The following is a 17268-nucleotide window of genomic DNA, read 5'->3' as shown; positions in this document are numbered from 1 at the left end:
CAGTGCAGTCAAGATGTCTTCCCTGGAGGTGGCCTGGTTCCTATTCAAGCAGCCCGTGTCGGATAAGAGTCGTGACGTGGAGTCCGTACCCACGTGTTTACCCGAAGAGAGAACTAGGGTGCCCAAGACGAGGGAGCAGGTGACCACTGAAAACCTGGACGCGTCGTCGACGGACGTCTAGAACGCAGCGTGGTTCAGTGCTACGAAAGCTTCGCCCTTCAACCGTCTTTTGTAAGACAGGGGAGGTTGACTTCTGTTCTTCTGCTTAATTACCGACGCCGACTTTCCCGACCGAAATCTCGGAACAGCTCCTAGCAATCAGTCGCCATATTTGTCAGAAAAATAAAGATTCCTTCTAAGATTGTTCGAAAATAGTATTTGCACGCACTCTGCACGAAATTGAAAGCCAGGTCCTCGGCTTATTCAGCCAAGCATTTCATGCGGGGCTGTTTGTTTTGTTTCGTCTTGTTCTTGGGTGTGGGGTATTCTGCTATTTATTTTCGACATGCGATATACGTCTAACGGCGACCTAGACCTTACAAACGCCTTCCGTGCATTATCACTCTTTTACTCCTTTCGAGGGCGTCCTTTCTTTATCTCTCTTTTTAACGTATTTATCAAGATGTGGCCATTATAAAGAACATTCATAGCATATATGCTTTATAAAACAAGTTTAGCGCTTTGCATAATGCCATGTTTTTATACAAACTCAAGGCCGCGATTCAGCAAAGTGCGCATATCGGATGAAACTCGAATTTTCTGCGAAATTCAATCAGTGGTGGAGAAGTGAACACAAAAGCAGACCGACAAGTAAAACAAGGCTGAGCTTCTTAACTGCCTCAAAGCTCCGGTATTATATAACCCCGGGGGGCCACGTGCCTGAATGAAGTGAACAACGGGGAATTGATATGCCGTGCTCTTGTGTAATCAACCCCAACAACAAGTACGCTGAAAAGCACACTGCCGGTTAAGCCATGTGTGTCATGCATATGGCTTCAAGGTAACGCGAAACCACTCTGCTCTGACGCATTGACTGCTTACTGCTTGCGACCAGGCATAACAGGTAAAAGAAGACAAACTCTTGAAACTTCTGAAAGTTCAGTTTTTTCCTGAAAGTTGTGAAAGTTCAGTATTTCAACGTAGACGGGTAGGCTCACATGCCGAGTTGATTTGTCAGCATAAGGTCTGCTACCGGATCATAACTTGCCGCGTCTCCAATCGGTAAGTCGGTGGTGTTGCCATTAGCTAAATACACGGACAAAGCATCAAAGCTCTGATATCACCTGTCCCTCTACCTTTTATCTGTGTTACAATTATCGTTATTATTCTTATTATAATTACTATTCTACTTTGCAAGCACTCGCGAACTCGTCGTGAATCTGATATTTCTAAGCGGAAAAGCATGCAATAGAATCTGAACCATTCTTTGAAGTGAGCAAGCAGTCTAAATACGGTAAATCCACAGCCAATCGAGAACTGCAGCAACAGCTTTCTTTTTAATCAAAACAAGTTCACTGTGTTAACGCCACATTCCCGCATTAAGGTGCGCAGTTATCAGATAGGTTGTTCATAGTTCCTATAAACTTAAAAATCGGCAGAACGACCGTAAATAGTAAAAACAGGGTTCGTGACAATCTCCAGTTGCAATATGCGGGAAAAATGCCGCGAAAAATGGCGGATAAATTTTCTTTGGTGCCCTACGAGGTCGCGGGGGCTGAATATAAAAATCGAAAGCAAGAGCCGGTAGAGGTCTACAGTGCCTATATGGCTACGTCGGAACCAACAGAAGATCAAGCTGTGTAAAATCGAAAGCAAGAGCCGGTAGAGGTCTACAGTGCCTATATGGCTACGTCGGAACCAACAGAAGATCAAGCTGTGTGTTTTCAAGTATATACCTATATAGGCCAACATACAATCTAGAATATACATGTTTTTCCTCCAAAACTTATTGCTGCTCGAACGGGATCGAGGCGACCGAGGAAAAACAGACTGTTGAAGTTATTCTAAAAAAGGATCTGCACTCACGAAACAACCACACGAAAGAAAAAAAATGACACAAAAAGCTCCCCTTCTGTTTTGCTTCGTGATTGAAGTTTTTCTCAATGAACATATAGCAAATGTTCTTCAGTGGATTTATTTTAGTTTCCTGTAGGTTTACAAATGTGTATGCAAATGATTCAACATAAAGTAAGTCCAATGAATAACCCTTATAAGCTAGTAATTGGCATCTCACTGCGCGCGTGGGTTCGTGAAAAGAAGAACAACGTTTGCGATGCCAAACAAAACAAAAACCTGTTTACGGTGGAATAGAAAATTATTCTGATAGCACACCGGTACATCTCTGTCAGGAAATTAGCCCTCGTGGAGGTAGCCCTAGCGTTCGCGTGCAGGGTTCGCTTCTGTTTATTCAAAAATTTGTTTCGCAAATATTTGCTCCCCCCCGGGGGATTTCTCGCACGCAAATTGGCGCGTAACTTTTATTTTGCTTCGAGTTACGGATTACCCTCCCCTCATTGTGCTCTCCTGTTCTTTTAAAATTATTCTGGCTAGAACGATGGCCGTACGGCATCGATCGAAGAGCGACGAGGGGCTCACTGTCCAAACCGAAATACCCGTATGTAAAAGTGGAATGTTGGGAGTTCTAAATGAGGTTCGGGTGAAAGCGGATGAATGCCCTTGTGATGTGAGTTACAGGTGCATTTTATCCGACTTGATCCTCACAAAATCGAGCAGTGGGATCCCACGTGGCAGCATGACCCCGTTCTGCGTGCGCCACTGCGCATTATCGCCCTACTCATACTTACAAACTAAACGCGTTGAAATGAATTAGCTGCTGGGTTTGCGACTCCCTGAGGGTGTACAAGCACATACGACAAATTTAATTTAAGTTGTCTTTTCTAAACTTGCTCTGCCCAGTGGTTTGTAAATTAGTATAGGCTCTGCTGAAGAACAACCAGTGCGAAAAGCGAAACTCAAGGCAAGGGAGAACATTTTATTGGTGTTGTGGCCAGCTTCCGAACAGCGCTTTGCCTGATTTGGTTGGTTGGTTGGTTCCTTATGTTATGGCGCGTACCCACGCGGGGGATTGGCCAAGAAGCTGCCTGTAATAATTAGTCTATGACCCGGTTTATTTTAGAGAGAAAGAAAAAAAAGAAGTACGAGAAAAAACATTGAGAGTAGAAAAGGAAATCTTTGGATAGAACAGGATTGTCAGGGAAAAAAAAAAAACTTGCGAATGAAGGCATGAAACGCCAGCTCTGTTTTTTTCACTACTGTCTCGTCGTCTTCGGGGTCGTAGGAGGCAGCATGCCGAGGGATTGAACACCGCTGCAAATGATGGTGTTATTTCTCTCTTTTTTCCGATAAAGAGCGTCACACAAAGCGCGCGCAGTGCCAAGAGCCGAGTAGAAGTCAATTGGCTGCCCTGAAATGCCCAGATGTTCGCGGGCGTTGGCTGGGTTGGCGGGAGTTGTTCATAGCGCAAACTGTGGCCAACAAACACGAGAAGTACAATCGATTCAAAGAACACAAGCCCTTTCGTTTTCGTTGTACGAGATTTGTTACAAACTTGGCAACTAAAAAGAGCACGTTATCAGAGACATTAGTTCCTCGACAAATGCCGAAACCATAGTGTAGGACAGTAAAATCTTCTGTTTTTTGGTGTTGCAGGGGAGAGAGCTTTTTTCAGAAAAATGTTTTTGTATTCTGGAGAATAACAAAATTATAAATTCCCTTTATGTACATGGTCTATGGAGTTCTAAAATTTTATCGTCGTCAAGTCACGCGGATTTTTACTGCTATGGGTCATTTAGATGCTTTACACGGTGCAGAGGGAGAACGTAGGCTCTTCAATTAAAAACTATACCTCTCGTTTGCTAAATCTCAAAGGCACCACTTTTTTTCCGGGAGTTTTACGATGTCCCGTAATTGGAACCTGTTTCGCTAGGCCGTAGTCAAACTCAACGTCATTAACAAAGCATGTATGACTGCCAAGCTCGTTTTGCTCGTTTTTGCCAACCACGTTTGCTCGTTTTGCCAACTGCCACGCTCGTTTTGCCGACCACGGCTTTGCGCCGTAGTCGGCAATACAGCTACATCAAAGGTTAACCAAGCGAAACCATGACTGAACCAGACTAAGACAAGCTTTTGCTTTGAATATCTAAGGTTAGCTGAGTGAAGCCGCAACCGTTTTTGTTTTGGAAATCGGCACCGGGTGGGGACAGGAGACAGCGAGAAGCAGAATCTTTGTTTTTCTTTTTTGTTGTGCTTTTACTCACCTCACTCTTACAGCGTGTTTAAAAACCCAGACGGCGTTTTTCTTCCGTGTTAAGCTCTCGTAGTGTTTTGTGTCGGTCAATACAGCCCTGGACAGAGTTCTTAGTTTTGTACATTTTGTTTTGGTTCTTCGTTTATGTAGTCTCTCTCTGTTAGGCCCGTTTGCAACCATAGTTCTATTTATTTTCGTAAAAATAGTTCGACGTGAATTTTTAATAAAACAAACGCCGCAATTTCTTGTTTGTTTATGTATGCGCATGGTTTTTGCCTAAAATCGGTTCAAGTATGAAATGACAAGCAACCAAATTGAAGTGGTGAAGGGACATGGACACGCACATTCCTCGATGTGTCGGTAGGACGTGGCATGCGGCTTCCTAATATCTGTCCAACGCATCTCTAATACTCTTTTTAGATATTCTCTGGTACGTATTCCGTTCACCGCTGTTTTATTTACTACGGGTGCTTCTCGTGTTATCTTGAACTTACCGTCAGCGTCTAATCCATGTCGTTTTCAATGCCTTCGATTCTAACTTGACGAAATCTGAATGCTTTGTGGCGACAGTAGCAGGCCACATTACATTTCGCGGGTGGGAACTTTCTTTTCGTTTTTGGTGTGTTCACACATATAGTATTTATTTCCGGCGTACGTTTCGAGAAACATTCTCGTTCATTTGAACAAAGCACCTCTAACTCACGAAGGTACAAGTCCGAGTGTCGGATTGCTTCCTTCTATGGCCTGCGCCGATATACGCAAGCGCATTTAAACAGTGCTTTATAGTAAATCAGCACGCCCATGTCTGTCCAGTACTTTTAAGTTAATACAACATCTTAAATACACAGATAGGTCATTATAGAGCGAAAATGCTCCTTTCCAATTTTTTTTAACGATGCTCATTCTGGTGCTAGCCCACACCGCCATGGACCGTGTCAGGTCTGCAGAAGTTTCCCTGAGCAGTAGCATTCCATTCTTCAGCAGCAACAATATTGGTTGACAAGAGATTTAAATTCCCATCTGCCGACAGAAAGGTGGCCTGGGTGTCCAAGGGGAGTCGTGTAGAGGGAAACAACGAGAGTATGATAAGGCAACTGAGGTTGCTGTAACTGAAATCGGTTTGCAAACTGCGGTTATCAACAGAAAGCATCCGCTCAAGTGACCGCAGCACCCTGCGCGTGAAAATCAGGGCATGCCATAGTGACAGGGATGGTAATATCCAATACCCGCTTAAAATAAAAAGTGAATGAAAGAAGTACTAAGAATTGTACAATTTGCTTCTTTAGGTTCAATAATTTCTCGAATTCCTCTTAACGCAAGCACGTACGTGAAGATTTCACATTTCATATATAAATACCGATGCAGTGAACCGAAAGAGGCGCAAATGACAGTAAACGTTTTTATAGTTTTGCTTCTCCCACGTTTATTGCTGAATCTGAAAGGAAGTAAATTTTGCCTCCTGTTGAACAACTGCAAGCTTATGGTTGTGCGGACCTGCGTATCAACGCAAAAAAAGGTCTTTCAGCATGACTGCATCCGCTTATTTGCCTCAGCAATAATGCAGAGTGCAGAAAACTGGAGCGAGGGAAAAATGCACGCCGAGGAAACTTGTCGACTTCCCGAGTTCCAGAGGAGCTACCAGGAAATGTTAAGTTTTGGCCTGACATTAGTTCAATATCTGGCAACATCTTACAGGAAATAGTCCAATTGTGATATATACGTCGTACCCACTTTTTTGTGAAATTAATGAGGAAAGGACAAGTTCTGAATACATGTGGGCGCATTCATTTTCTGGCAAGAAGAACGACGCGCATAATGGTCTTATCTGCTGTGAGAAGTACGATGTAAAATAGAAGTAGGAAAGAAACGCAGTTCTCCTGTTCGCTGTATTTTGCCCAACGCTGTTGTTCTTCACGCACATAAACTAATGGATGGGGCGAGAAGGGGTCCCGGGTAGGCCAGTTAGGCTCCAACGTCGACATTTAGCCCAGATAGAGAGAGAGAGAGAGAGTAAACATTTACTGAAACGTCGAAAGGCTAGTATGCAGCCACGGGTGGGGCGCTGCGTCCAGGGTTCGTCCCCCCCGCTCTTTTCCAAACCCCGAGGGTCATGTCCCTCTGGATTTCGGGGTCTGGGCTGGCCAGATTTACGCGCATAGCTTATACCGATTAATAGAGTTGGTTTACTGAGGGCCATATGAGATGACACTCCCAGCTACAACGGTAAAACCTAGATAGCACTCCACATTGGTTGCAGTGTCGGTTGTGTTCCTGTGGTTGAACAAGAAATACACAGACAAAGCGTGGTTACAAGGAAACACCGTGCCGCTAGCCAGATTCTCTACAAAGCGTGAAGAGATATCCTACTTGTGACGTCATGACGATCGCAGCGTTGATCCCCTCCATGGTAGGAGCCCTCGCAGAAATGTGGAGATACGCCGAGATACGCTTTGCATACACTTTTTTATTGACATAGGCTAGCCTATTACCCTAAGGTTTCCCTTTAAGGCGGGGGTGTTGTTCACACTGATTTAATTTCGCCTATTTAACGAAAAACCGCGCGGAGTTAAGAAGTCTAATTTAGTAGACAGAGCTTCTCCAAACTTTGCCGAAATTTCACTACTCAAACTAATCTATTCAATACGCAGGCGGTTCCGCTTGCGCAGCGCAATCTCATAAATCAATACCTCACAAAATAAATGTTTAGGGGGGACGAGGTAAAAACGCACCAGGCGTGAGACGCTCAGAAACGTCCTGCAGGCTCCAAGTAATTAGATTAGTGCGCTGATTTGATTAAGTAACGAACGAATCACTGTGACTGAATGGGGCATAGAACTTAATTTACTTTCATTAGTTTGTCTTTTCATTGAGCAGTGTTCATTTGGCGCCACTTTTTGCACTTGCCCGTTGTTTAAAGACAGCGTTGCGCGCAGCATGAGAAGTTCAAGGGCTCAGAAACGTTACTTGGATTGAACGCTGCTCATGAAGTTCCCATACAAAACAGAAGCGTAAAAGAAAGCGCACACGGTGTTTCGAATCCCCGTTCCTCCTACCAGCTTTAGTTGCAGTGAAAGCGATCAATCCTCAGAATTTGGCTCACTTAGGCCACTGGTCTTATTTTCCTTGGCCTAAGTAGGGGAGAAAGGAAGAAGAAACTTTACAATTCCAACCAGAGATTTTTTCACGCTGACGTGTTGGAGTTTCATCAAGGATGTTAAGGCGTATTTAAGTCGACGCGAATTTTTTTTTTGCGGTCGGTGTCAGCCCCAACTGAGGCAGTGTTTTATCAGTGAGGGTCACTGTGTTGCGTTGCAGTTAACCGCGAAAAGTAATGTTGCTGTTTTATGGTTACTTATGATGAACTTAGGCCATGGTTTCAGTCAATTTATTTTGCCGATATCTACATTCTACATTCCTTTTTCGTTTAACCTACAAATGTGTGGTAGAAAACTAGCGAAAAAAGTTACTGGGGGCATCGACCTTTCCAAGAATGTTAACACGAAAGCCTAGTTGGACCTTCTGTTGATCTCCCGTTTGCTCTCATAAGGCCGGGGCCGCAGCTTTAAGATTAGCCACCAATAGAAAAGGCTGCGCTCAAGGGACGCAGGTACGTAAGCTTATAATTTATGGTTGCAGCGTTGCCAGTTTTAGAGTAATACGTTTACAAGAGGCATCTGTATGCCTTCCCAGACTAGAAAAACGTTCTTGCTCTTGTGGAAAAGCAATGCTTTATGCCTGAAATAAGAGTTCGTTGCTGGATAATTGGTTCATGGCCTTAGGGAAAACAATTAGTGCGTGGACAAACCAGCAAGGAAACAGGAGGGTGCCAAATGGATGCATTAGTTTCACATCCGGCTGCTGTGACAGCGTTTTACCATATGTTTCTACCGCCTACTCTTAAAAAAAAAGCTTCGCAGAATGCGGGGCATTGAAACCGCTGTCACAAGTTATGGGTTCGCGTGAAGCGCTCAGAAGTAAAAAAAGGCAAAAAAAAAAAGCTCGCAATTGCGGATTCATGCGCAAAAATTCTTACGCTGGTTCCAAGTTTCACCGAATGTACGGTTTCTTGGTGGCATTAAACTCGTCAGCCCGAACAGCAGCTTTTAACTTTTTTTTTTGTTGAGGTAATGACTATGGGATTTATTTCTCAGCTCTTTTTTTTATTTGGGAAATGCAAGAAAGCGCACTATTAGACATAACTTTTCGATTCCATTACTTCATTTTGAACATGGTTTCTTTATTTTTATACGATTTTTAGTTCACCGCGACGAAGGGTGGTTACCATACTTGGCTATCACTATCCAAATTGGGTCGGTAGTGTTTAGTTAGGATATATACTTTTCTAAACTGCCACAACGTTTCCACGACCAATATAGGTCGGCGTACTCACTCGTGAGTACACTCATTTGTACTCATTTGTACTCAAACTAACGGGTGAGTATGATGATTGAGTATACACCCAGCTTAAAAAGTGAGTACGATGACGAGTTAGTACAGGGTTAAGCCCACTACTCGTGAGTATAGTACTCATGAGTATACTACTCATGAATATGAGTACTCATGAGTACAGTATTCATGAGTGATTACTCATGAGTATGAGTACTCATGAGTATGAGCACTCATGAGTATGATTACTCTAGAGTAGTACTCATGAGTACCCAGTACTCATGAGTACTACTCGTGAATATACAGTACTCATGAGTACAATACTCACGAATACTGTATTTTCGAGTGCCTGCACTCCTGAGTACATGCACTCGTGAGTACAGTAGTGTCAACAAGTGCTATCACGAACTTGAGTCTGGACGCGTGTCTACGAGCCGCAAACATTTAGCGGTGCCACTGTGCAGCTTAACTCTCAAGGATGGTAAAATCAGACAACGAAAACTGCGCCTCCCTCTCAGTTTCCTAGGAAAAACAATACGCACAGCGCACGAAACGCACCAGAGGGGTCGAACGACATCCAACTTGGACAGGTGGATCTGACCACGGCGAACGAAATGCAAAGCGCACGAAACGCACCCAAGCCAGCACACAAGCAGGAAACCGATATTTGCGACATCCTCCGCTCCCGGTGCTGCTGTCCGGACTTGGCCAGCGAATGCCATAACCGCAGAAATCAACGTTGACACAAGCAACAAAGAACCCACCGCACGTGATTCAACCCTACCTGAACGTACGAGCTCTTTGGCACCCTGTGCTCCAAACCGAGTCCAGCGAGCGAACGACATTACACTCGTGCAGGTAGGTCCGTCAACGAGCAACGACACGGCCAGCGCTTGCGGCACGTCCTAGCCGGAACGTACAAGGTCACTGGCACCCGCTGCTCCGATCGAGACTCACACCACAAACCCGACAAACCGCGAGCAAGCGGACTCGGGACGAACGGAATGCTTTCGAGCCTGCTTGTACGCGAGAGATAGCGATTTTAGCATTCTCGAAACAACAGGCAAAGGAGGAGAGCTTGAGCGATGACACGCACACGGCAAGAACGCCAACGAATGAGCCCGAGCCAGACGAAGGCATCGAACGCCCTACCGATGAAGTGACGCTTACGACGCCAAGAAATGTGGGCCGAACGGACGAGACGAACTACGCCCTCTTCCCCACCACAACGGTTTCACTTTCGAAGCAACCACGGCGAAAGCGAGCACGGAACCGGAACGATTTTGACCGATCCGCCGCGCCACCCTACAACACCACGCCACCGCACGCTAAACGAAAAGCCAACCGGCTCCCGTACCATGCGCAACGCACATCTCCATCGAAGCAACGTCCTCAACGCGCGGAACTATGCCATCCCTGCACACCGCAGCTCGCCAGCGGACAAAACGGCCGCCTACGCTCCCACATGCATCAAGCACGCAACGAGCTACAGGAACACGATCGCTGACGGAAGCGACGCGACTAAGGCAACGCCGTGAACGCTGTCAAGTTCAGGTCCGACGATGTGAATTCCACGGCACACACATTAAAAAACAAGCCGATTTGATATTCACCGAACCACATCGAGACAAACGCCCTGTAACGAAGTTTCTAGTATCCGGAACAACAAAAAACTAACGCCAGCATCGAGCAACTGCAAATAAGGATAGTGATCTGGATACGAACGGACGTCAGTCTATGCGGACACTTAATTGTGCCTGGGGGTATTGAGAGAGAGAGAGTAAATGTTTATTGAAAAGGAGAAGAGGTCGGCCTGAGAAATTGATCTTGGGCCTGCTACTTCCCTCTGGGGGGAGGGTACTGAGGACAGAAAGAGAAAGGAATGAATATGGAAGGTATGGGGAATGAAAGCGACAAATGAACTATGTACAAGCAGTAAACCAATAAACGTCTCACGTACAACGGGGCGCTGAATCAGATGACTACAGTTCACTTTTAAGCACATGGCTATCATCCATAAAAAAAAAAACCTACAACCTAGAAAACCTAGAAAAAAACCGCAACCTAGAGGCGAGAATCCAAAGAGGAGTCACCAAGAAATGTAAGCAGGGCTTTAACGGCTAGGCTTTGCTTCCTGTTGTCAGCCCACGTGCCCAAAATCTTTTGTTCGGACAGAGGGCGAGTGTCCAAGCGTAGTAAAGCTGTCTCAAGGTTCATTCGCTCACTAGAATACTTTGGACAAGCACTAAGCAAATGTTCAATAGTCTCAGGACAACCGCACAGAAGGCAGTCTGGGCTGTCCTCTCACCCGATTGTGTGAAGATACTTCCGAGTCAATGCTACTCCAAGACGCAGCCTGTGTAGCAATGTCTCTTGAGTTCGGCGAAGACGAGGAGCATGACTGACCCAGAACTTCCGCTCTGGATCGAGCTTGTGAAGGCGTTCATGTCGATTCTGTGGGTCCGACGAATGCAAGGCTGCAGCTTGTTTACGTGCTCCATAGAGTACCGCGTTAGCATCCGGCTTTGTGATCGGTATAGACAGGAGAGTTCCATTGTGGTGTGCCTGCTGTGCTTCTGCATCCGCCAACTCATTTCCAGCGATGCCACAGTGACTTGGTATCCACTGAAGCACCACCCTGTGGCCCTTTTCATTCAACTCTTTAAACAAGATAGCGACATCAGTGGTCAGCTGATCGTACGCGCCTCGCTTCATTGGGTACCTTAGTACCTGCAGCGCTGGTTTGCAGTCACAAAAAATAATCCACTGCTGTGGCCTTTCACAAGAAATGATGCGGAGCGCTTCGCGTAAACCGACCAGTTCTGCTGCGGTAGACGACGTCCTGTAAGCAATCTTGAAACGTTGGATCAGGTCCTTCCCAGGCATAACCACTGCCGCTGCCGACGAAGACGCCGTGACCGAGCCGTCCACAAAAACATGCGACGCCTCTCCGTACATTTCAGTGGTGTAAAATAGTGAAAGTTGTCTTAAGACCGAAGACGCCATGTGCGATTTTTTTCCGATTCCAGGAATCGACAACCGCACCTGTAGATCAGGTACAACCCATTGAGGCACTTCTGATATTTTGGCGACTGCAAATCTGAAGGGAATCAAAACCCATGATATGCTACCCGGTAAAGATCGAAGGAGCTGCTATTCCATGTGTCACGCATCATAAATTTCTCGGCGTGACAATTGATAGAGATCTGTCATGGTCAAAACATGTATCTGCACTAAGAAGAAAATTACAAAGTTTCACCCACGTCCTTCAACATATGGCAGGGAAATCATGGGGCCCATCGGTTTCATCGCTGTTGCGCCTTTACAGGCGCTCTTTATTGGCTATTTACAATACAGTGCCCCTATGCTGTGTAACCTTCGGCGATCGTCATTACGCGTGCTTCAAAGTGCACAGGCACAAGCCCTACGAATCTTTTTGGGGTTGCCTCGGTGCACATCAACACGTGGAACGATTGCAGAAGCGCGAGTCTGCCCAATTCAAGTCTACCTCGCACAAGAACCTCTTCGTGTGCACCTCCGACATGTGACAAGACATGAGTGCCATCCACTGTCGAGTTTCTTCAGGGACCGGCAGAATTTGGGTGTATTGAGTATTGAGTTGAGTATTTGTGAGTAGTACAAATTGAGTACTCATGAATACAGATTGAGTACTCATGAGTATAGAAGATTGAGTACTCGTGAGTGCTGATTGAGTACTCATGATTACAGATTGAGTACTCATTAGTACAGGTTGAGTACGAATACTCGTGAGGGCAAATGAGTTTGATTACAAGTGAGTACAATTTCAAATGAGTATGTGATGAGTGAGTATGAGTGATTTTGAGAACAGACGAGCTTTTTGAGTCTGAGTTTGATTGAGTACAGCGTTAATGAAAAAAATTGTGATTGATTTTGAGTGAGTTTTTTTCTGTTTTGCCGACCTATGAATCGAGCTCGTACATAACTGCCGCTTTCTTCCAAAAACCATGTCCGTGTGTCCCGCCAATTTTCGGGCTTGGGAGGAAACCGTTCTTATTCAACCGGGGGAAATGAAACGGGAATATCGGCTCACCAAGGGCCTTCCCAATCACTTCCAGAATCTCGGGGATGCTTTCGTTTTGTTCTTGGATAACACCTTTAACCTCAAAATTTTTTATTTCGGGTGTATTGTTCAGACTTAATGAGGTTGGCCTGACATTCGGAGAGGTCCTTGTTCAGCACGTAGATGCGCTGTCGCAGCTCTTTGTTTTCGTTTTTAAAACTTTTATTTTCCTTTAGCGTATCTTCCAGCCGCTCGTTTGCCTCGTCAAGGCACTTACTGATATGATTCAGAACAACCTTCATTTGGTCCATTTCCGTCCGAAGACCTCGTTCTTCTGAGTGAAGCGCCCGCTCCATTGCGTCCTTAAACGACTTAAATTTCGTTCGGAACTCCTCCTTAAAATCTAGAAACAGTTTCTGAAAGTCTTCGTCATCACTCTCGTGACAAAACCCGACATGGAGAGCAGCAGTAGCAGCGACAGAAAAATATCAACAGGCCGTGAGAAAAGTGCGCTAACCTGCAAAGGGCCAAAGGAAGATTACGCAGTGGTCGCACGCTGCCACTGCTGCAAGTGCACTCGACTGGTGCGGTGCTGTCTTTTATAGGTTGCACCGTCGTTGGAAATATATGCGGCGCATTCCACAAACAGACCGATCGCACCACGTCCAGATGCGTGGGTATAACCGCATAGTGGATAGAAAAAGAGAAACCATTTCCATTTCAATTTCAATTCGGTTTATTTAGCAGTTTTTTTTACATTCATAAAAAATGCCAGGACAGAAACAAAAAGCTACAGAAATAGCTTGACGGGCTTTCTGCCCCACAATTGCTATCGGAAACAACGAAAGAAAGACTCATCATACACTTTCATAACGTACACTTAACACAGACTTGAAACACGACACATTTTTGGTTATCCTAAACACAAGCTTGATATGCGGGTATTCATACAGGTATGAGGCAAGCACAAGGATACAATCGAAAACAAAAGAGTGGATACATACAAACATATGTGCTACAAATGAGCAAATGAAGAGGTAAATACTCGTCGGCATATCATAAATGTACGAGTGTTTGCAATTTAGGCATATTATAAATGTACGAGTTTCTGCAATACTGCAAAGCAATGTTCGAAGCATGCATACGATAGCTTGCATCATGTGTTATATGCTCCACCGAGGATGTGCCGCAACTCTTGGATTTGTTTTCGTATGACCCGAACGCTCTCATGAGTGCGCATTCTAATTAATTTCTAATAATGTAAACTTATTCTTAGCAGGACGACTGAAAAGATCAACTTGATCCTGGATGTACAACACTAGCTACTAACATCAGGGTGGCGCGGGCAACTGATTACCACGGATTCAAGGACGGAGGAGGCCGGCGACAACTGCAACAACCGTTTAAATAAGCTTTTATTCAATCAAGTCACCCAATTCAAGACATACTGCATTAACGAGCAATTATTGAGAATACTAATACCCAAATATGTCTATATTGTTTCGAAGAGCTTGGACACAAGGAACGAGGAAAATGAGCCATGGAAGAAGAAGAAGGAGTTCATCGAAGTGCGTAAGAAAAGTACATAGGTTAGAGCACTACAGACAAGGGTCCAAAAGACAGTGACTGTACATGGTCAGCGAGCCATTCTCCCAGCGCTGTCATGAATCGAAGAGAAGGAGACATAAACAGGGGCTGCCGTCGAAGAAGACGAAGCATTCAGAGGGCGGCCGAGACCGCACACGGCTATGCAAAAACATGTGGCCTCGGCTGCTCGCCGCAATAGTCAGAGCTCCTAATCATACAGCCACGAAGAAAAAAAGGAGAGCAAGAGAACACGCGTATTACCATAGGCGGGATGGACGTAACGCCGACAACGCAAGCCCGAATCCTGTGAGTGATCTTCCAGAACAACGGCAATGTGGCAACGGCGCTGAGCAAGACCAAGAACCCAACGGAACAGATCACGAACATCACCTCACTGGAGGGTGCGATTTCTTCGAAACCATCCCCCCACCCCTTACCCAACCCTCCACCGCCCTTCACACACCCCTTAACGAGCAATCGGAGACCTTGCTAACCAGCCCCGCCTTGGAAGAATAGCTCGTCCTGATCTCCAGGGGCCAGGCGGCCATGGAAGCATATGGGTCCCGTGAAGAGAGAACCACCTCATCCGGCACATAGTCACCGCAGTTTTGTTTCTCTCAATAAAATTGTTCTCTCTCTCTCTCTTTCTCAGAGAGATCTTCACAGCCTTTTTGCCTTCCCTTGCAGCGACGCCTTTGACGGGCTGGGGTTGTTGGCTTCTCGTGTCGTCGTCGTCGTCGGCGTAATCGTCGTTCGCCTCATGTAGTCACGGTAGTAAAACAGCGCGAAACTACTTTACGCCTCGCGCTGGAGCGTGTCGCGTGCTAAAAAACACCGGGACACTTATTTAAGCCTCGCGCTAGAGAGCTTCGTGCTTCAAAGAAAACAGACTTTTACAACAAATCTGTATACCTCTACCCCCAATGGTTTCACCTCCGTGTGCAAAAATGCAAAGGCGCCAAAAATACACTTTTACACTGCATGCTTCGCCCCTCCCCAGATTTCACATTAGTGGAGATGGCCCGGGATTTTTTTCCTGGACTGAATGTATACGTGTAAATACACCACCTCCCATGCGCATCCTCGTCACAACTGAATGTAGTGCCTCAACTGCACCACAATGTAGTGTTCATCGCTACACATGACCAGAGTATAAAGCTGCCGCAGGCTTTCGCGATTGCGAAACAACAACAAACGCGTTAGCTACCCATCGATAGCGTCGACAGAAGCGAAGTAAATTCCCGTTTTCGAGGCATTAAAGCCAGTATAACACATGCAGATCGCCAAATTGCAGGCCATCTCGATGCCATTTAATGTCGGTTTCTATTTCAGTATCATGTGTTTAGGTTGTAGGTGAAGCATTTCGTAGCGGCGCTTCGTCACGTTCGCGTCCCTTCTACTTAGTCTCTTTTCTCACGGTGCTGAAAAAATGTATACTGAAACCTCCCAAACTATACCGTACCCAGGGATAGAGGTTAAGGAACTACGGGCTCAGTGTTTGTACGGAGGAAATACAACCTCAAGAACGCGCGCGGACGCACACGCACATGCACGCACGCAGGATAGAGAGCGAACTTCTTGGACTAGGAAACAAACATCAGCGGAATAAAGCTTATATTAGAGAACTAAGTTGGCTTGGGCTTGTCTATAACGCTCGAGCGGCGTGCCCCGGACTGCCCGGGAGATACCTAGTGATAACGCCTGGTTTGAGACCGGTAGAATGTGAGCACGCGCGGCCCGTATCAGCGCGATGGCTGTGTCCCTCCTAGCTGTGCCCGCTGCCTTGGTTTCCACGCCTTGTTTGACCGTAATAAGCGCTGCATGCCTGCGCTACCGGGTGGGGAAACAAAAGCGGATATTACCCGCCTTAGCGCGCGGTGTGCCAGTTGTTTTTCATCCGCATTAGCTTTGGCGCACAGCTGTTCATTGCGTCATCGTTCTGCCAATACGCTCCATGAGTAAAGCGTGCACCACTATCCGGTTTCTGCGCTCAGCTGTGCACGTCAGTGTTGATGGGCTAACGCCGCAATACTTAATGCGCTGTGCAAAAGATCACGGCCGGATATCTAGTCACTCTAGAACACCGGCAGCAATGCGTTTTCGGCGATTGTTGTTCGTTTGTTCGCATACCGAAAAAAAAAAAAAAACTCCTGTTTAAATTGCGTATGGCACCGCGAAAATTAAGCGTTGCACGTAATAAACGCAGCCAACCCTGTACTTACAATCGGTAATCTCCACAATTGTTTCCCGGAATGGCAGCGCAGGCATCGCTTCTCGCGGCGAAAGAAGGTAGGGAAGCCATGGCGACGGCCGCCAGCCGCCTTGGCTTCAGCCGCCATTTCGCCTATGGCAAAATGGCGGCTGATTTGGATGTGCGAGCCAGCGCAAGTTGATGTTGGAACTACAGCGCCACCTGGGGTATGCAGAGAGGAATTCACGTTTGGGAGAGGGTCTATTTTTAATCCCCCAATATCGGTCCCATATTATGCATACTTTATTCGCTCTCTTTTTGGTCAGCTGAAAAAGTAGTAAACAAAGAGCGAGGCAATTTTTTTCAAGCGTGGAATCAGTGGCCGTACTGTACAGCCTTATAGATAGATCTTTCGCCGCAGGCGTAAGCAGGCGGAAGCGTTTCGTTTTTGTTCTACAACTGCTTATTTCCTTTATCTCTCCACCTTCATGTTCATCACCTTGCCCCTTTTCAAGTGTAGGTTTGCCAACACTGGTTGCGCTCCCAGCTTTCCCTAATTTTAACAGCGTAACTGTTTAAGCTCGTGGCTGCGCCATTCGTGAACACACATAAAAAACCAAATACCGAGCGCAAGTGAGCGTGTGTTTCGTGAAGAGCGTCCGGCGTCGTCCAGGCTTGCGCCACGTGAGGGGCTCACGAAAAGAAAAAAAAAAAAGAATACAGAGCGCACGTGCCAGTCAGCGTTTGAGGAAACAGCGTCGCCGACAAAACGACTTTCGTCTGCTCCTGACGTCA

Source organism: Haemaphysalis longicornis, unplaced genomic scaffold (assembly GCF_048455015.1).
Source record: "Haemaphysalis longicornis isolate Haplotype H1 unplaced genomic scaffold, Haemaphysalis longicornis Haplotype H1 scaffold_10, whole genome shotgun sequence".
Lineage (NCBI taxonomy): Eukaryota > Metazoa > Arthropoda > Arachnida > Ixodida > Ixodidae > Haemaphysalis > Haemaphysalis longicornis.
This window is presented reverse-complemented; position numbering follows the sequence as displayed.